The sequence below is a fragment of the Mirounga angustirostris genome, unplaced genomic scaffold (genome assembly GCF_029215605.1).
Source record: "Mirounga angustirostris isolate CCGP_5_RB_7025 unplaced genomic scaffold, mMirAng1.0.hap1 SCAF_9, whole genome shotgun sequence".
NCBI lineage: Eukaryota > Metazoa > Chordata > Mammalia > Carnivora > Phocidae > Mirounga > Mirounga angustirostris.
Window position 1 is genome coordinate 11,502,772 of NW_026991717.1, and position 5,097 is coordinate 11,507,868.

Sequence of the window (5,097 nt, forward strand, 5' to 3'; positions counted from 1 at the left end):
TGGCTAAGCAGGGGGTGGAAACCTCGTGGGACAGTGTGGTCTCAGGACCCTCGGGGTCACAGGAAGACCAGGGGTGCCTGAGTGCGGCAGAGCTCCCAGGTATCAGAGTGGGGAAGACGGCTGTAGAGAGGGAGCCAAGGCGCGGGCTCTCACCTCAGGGTTGTCATAGACCATGATCCGCAGCAGTCAGGTCACTGCTCTTCCAGCAGGGACCCAACAAGCAGCAGATCCGGGGAGACTCCCCTTCCTCCCCTGGGAGGAGTGGCGCAGGAGTGCACCGCAGGGATCTGCTGGGTTTGGAGACTCCACATGGGGTAGGGTGCCAGAGATAGAAACGCTCTGTCACAGACCGGGTGAGCACAGAGTGCGGCCAGAGATCAGGGAGATGGGAGTGACTGACTGCTTTTCTCTGGGGTCTCACTGAGGAGTGGGGCCCCGAGTTCTTGGCTCCTATGGGGTGGAGATTTGGAGGCCATCATTTTCACTCCCGGCCTCCAAAGCTGTACCGAAAGCTTGTAGGGAACAAAAGCTCCCGAGAGCAAACCCGAGCAGATTACTTAGCCCAGACCAGGCAAGGGCGGGGCAATTCCGCCTCCGTCAAAGACATTTGGGAACCACGGCAACAGGCTCCTCCCCCATAAGATCAGCAAGAACAGCCAGCCAAGACCAAGTTTACCGATCAATGAGGATGGCAGAACTCCAGCACTAGGGGAATACTGCACATAGAATCCATGGCTTTTTTTTACCATGATTCTTAGTCTTTCAAAGTTAATTTTTTTTTTACTTTTTTTTTAAATTTTTCTTTTTCCCTTTTTCAACCAACATCTTATCAATCCCTTTTTTAAAAAACATTTTTATTTTTCATTTTTAGAGTCATGTTCTATCCCTTCATAGTAGTTACCCTTATTTTTGGCATATATATATAAGTTGTTCTCTCTTTAAAATTTTGAGATAGTTTCTTCTAACAGATCAAAACATAACCTAAATCTCTAGGGTAGGGTTTTGTTCTACTCTCCTGCCTGATCACATTCTCTCCCTTTTATTTTTTCCTTTTTTTTTTAAATCAGCTTCTTTCTTTTTTCAAACAACTTCTTATCAACTCCTTTTATAAAGTTTTTTATACTTTTCATCTTTACAGTCATATTCCATCCATTCATCATATCAACCCTTATTTTTGTACATATATGAGTTTTTCTTTCTTTAAAATTTAGGGAGGCACTTTGTTCTAACAGACCAAAATACACCAAAAATCCAGTGTGTGGCACTGATCTATGCACCAGCCTGATCATATTTGATCATATTCTGGTTTTTTGTTTTGTTTTGTTCTGTTTTTGTTTCTTTTTATCTTTTTCCTTTTCTTTTTCTCTTTTTTCTTTCTTTCCCTTTCTTTTCTACCGGCTTCAGGTCTTTTCTGATTTGTTTAGAGTATATTTTCTGGAGGTTGTTACCCTGTTAGCATTTTGTTCTTTCATTCACCTATTCTCCTCTGGACAAAATGACAAGATGGAAAAAATCGCCTCAACAAAAAGAACAAGAGGTAGTACCGACTGCCAGGGACCTACTCAATACCGACATTAGTACGTCGCATCTAGAGTTCAGAATCATCACCTTAAAGATACTAGCTGGGCTTGAAAAAAGCATGGAAGTTATTAGAGAAATCCTTTCTGGAGAAATAAAAGAACTAAAATCTAATCAAGTCGAAATCAAAAAGGCTATTAATGAGGTGCAATCAAAAATGGGGGCACTAACTGCTAGGATAAATGAGGCAGAAGAGAGAATCAGTGAGATAGAAGACCAAAGGGTGGAAAATAAAGAAGCGGAGAAAAAGAGAGATAAACAACTACTGGATCACGAGGGCAGAATTCGAGAGATAAGCGATACCATAAGATGAAACAACATTAGAATAATTGGGATCCCAGAAGAGGAAGAAAGAGAGAGAGGGGCAGAAGGTATAATGGAGCAAATTATAGCAGAGAACTTCCCTAATTTGGGAAGGAAAAAGGCACCAAAATCCAGGAAGCACAGAGAACCCCTCTCAAAATTAATAAAAATAGGTCAACACCCTGACATGTAATAGTAAAACTTATGAGTCTCAGAGACAAAGAGAAAATCCTGAAAGCAGCTCGGGAGAAGAGATATGTAACCTACATTGGTAGAAACATTAGATTGGCAACAGACCTATCCACAGAGACCTGGCAGGCCAGAAAGGACTGGAAGGATATATTCAGAGCACTAAATGAAGAAAGTATGCAGCCAAGAATACTATATCCAGCTAGGCTGTTAATGAAAATAGAAGGAGAGATAAAAACTTCCAGGACAAACAAAAACTAAAGGAATTTGCAAACACAAAACCAGCCCTACAAGAAATCTTGAAAGGGGTCCTCTAAGCAAAGAGAGAGCCTAAAAGCAACATAGACTGGAAAGGAACACAGACAATATACAGTAACAGTCACCTTACAGGCAATACAATGGCACTAAATTCCTATCTTTCAATAGTTACCCTGAATGTAAATGGGCTAAATGCCCCAATCAAAAGACACAGGCTATCACATTGGATTAAAAAACAAGACCCACCGATATGCTGTCTGCAAGAGACTCATTTTAGACCCGAAGACACCCCCAGATTGAAAGTGAGGGGGTGGAAAACCATTTACCATGCTAATGGACACCAAAAGAAAGCTGGGGTGGCAATCCTTATATCAGACAAAATAGATTTTAAACCAAAGACTGTAATAAGAGATGAGGAAGGACATTATATCCTACTTAAAGGGTCTATCCAACAAGAAGATCTAACAGTTGTAAATATCTATGCCCCTAACATGGGAGCAGCCACTTATATAAGCCAATTAATAATAAAAGCAAAGAAACACATTGACAACAATACAGTAATAGTGGGGGGTTTCAACACCCCCTCACTGAAATGGACAGATCGTCTAAGCAAAAGATCAACAAGGAAATAAAGACTTTAAATGACACACTGGACCAAATGGACTTCACAGACACATTCAGAACATTCCATCCCAAAGCAACGGAATACACATTCTTCTCTAGCGCCCATGAAACATTCTCCAGAATCGATCACAACCTAGGTCATAAATCAGGTCTCAATCGGTACCAAAAGATTGGGATCATTCCCTGCCTATTTTCAGACCACAATGCTTTGAAACTAGAACTCAGTCACAAGAGGAAAGTCGGAAAGAACTCAAATACATGGAGGCTAAAGAGCATCCTCCTAAAGAATGAATGGGTCAAACAGGAAATTAAAGAAGAATTAAGAAAATTCATGGAAACAAATGACAATGAAAACACAACTGTTCAAAATCTTTGGGATGCAGCAAAGGCAGTCCTAAGAGGAAAGTATATAGCAATACAAGCCTTTCTCAAGAAACAAGAAAGGTCTCAAGTACACAACCTAACAGACACATGAAAAAATGTTCATCATCATTAGCCATCAGGGAAATCCAAATCAAAACCACACTAAGATACCACCTTACACCAGTTAGAATGGCAAAAATGGACAGGGAAAGAAACAACAAATGTTGGAGAGGTTGTGGAGAGAGGGGAACCCTCTTACACTGTTGGTGGGAATGCAAGTTGATACAGCCACTTTGGAAAACAGTGTGGAGGTGCCTCAAAAAATTAAAAATAGAGCTACCCTATGACCCAGCAATTGCACTCCTGGGTATTTACCCCAAAGACACAGATGTAGTGAAAAGAAGGGCCATATGCACCCCAATGTTCATAGCAGCAATGTCCGCAATAGCCAACTGTGGAAAGAGCCAAGATGCCCTTCAACAGATGAATGGATAAAGAAGATGTGGTCCATATATACAATGGAATATTACTCAGCCATCAGAAAAGATGAATACCCAACTTTTACATCAACATGGATGGGACTGGAGGAGATTATGCTAAGTGAAATAAGTCAAGCAGAGAAAGTCAATTATCATATGGTTTCACTTATTTGTGGAACATAAGGAATAACATGCAGGACATTAGGAGAAGGAAGGGAAAAATGGGCGGGGGGAATTGGAGGGAGAGATGAACCATGACAGACTATGGACCTGATAAACAGGGTTTTAGAGGGGAGGTGGGAGGGGGGATTGGTTAGCCCGGTGATGGGTATTAAGGAGGGCACGTACTGCATGGAGCACTGGGTGTTATACAAAAACAATGGATCGTGGATCACTACATCAAAAACTAATGATGTATTGTATGGTGACTAACATAACATAATAAAATTAAAAAAAAAAAAAAGAAAGAGCCAAGATGTCTATCAACAGATGAATGGATAAAGAAGATGTGGTATATATATACAATGGAATATTATGCAGCCATCAAAAGGAATGGGATCTTGCCATTTGCAATGACGTGGATGGAACTGGAAGGTGTTATGCTGAGCGAAATAAGTCAATCAGAGAAAGACATGTATCATATGACCTCACTGATATGAGGAATTTTTAATCTCAGGAAACAAACTGAGGGTTGCTGGAGTGGGGGTGGGGTGGGAGGGATGGGCTGACTGGGTGATAGACACTGGGGAGGGTATGTGCTCTGGTAAGCGCTGTGAATTGTGCAAGACTGTTGAATCTCAGATCTGTACCTACGAAACAAATAATGCAATATATGTTAAGGAAAAAAAAAAGAAGAAGATAGCTGGAGGGGAAGAATGAAGGGGGGGAAATCGGAGGGGGAGACGAACCATGAGAGACGATGGACTCTGAAAAACAAACTGAGGGTTCTAGAGGGGAAGGGGGGAGGATGGGTTAGCCTGGTGATGGGTATTAAAGAGGGCACCTTCTGCATGGAGCATGGGTGTTATGCACAAACAATGAATCATGGAACACTACATCGAAAACTACTGATGTAATATATGGGGATTAACATAACAATTTAAAAAAACCCACATTGAGATACCACCTTACACCAGTCAGAATGGCAAAAATCGACAAAGCAAGAAACAACAAATGTTGGAGAGGTTGTGGAGAGAGGGGAACCCTCTCACACTGTTGGTGGGAATGCAAGCTGGTATAGCCACTTTGGAAAAGAGTGAGGAGGTGCCTCAAAAAATTAAAAATAGAGCTACCCTATGACCCA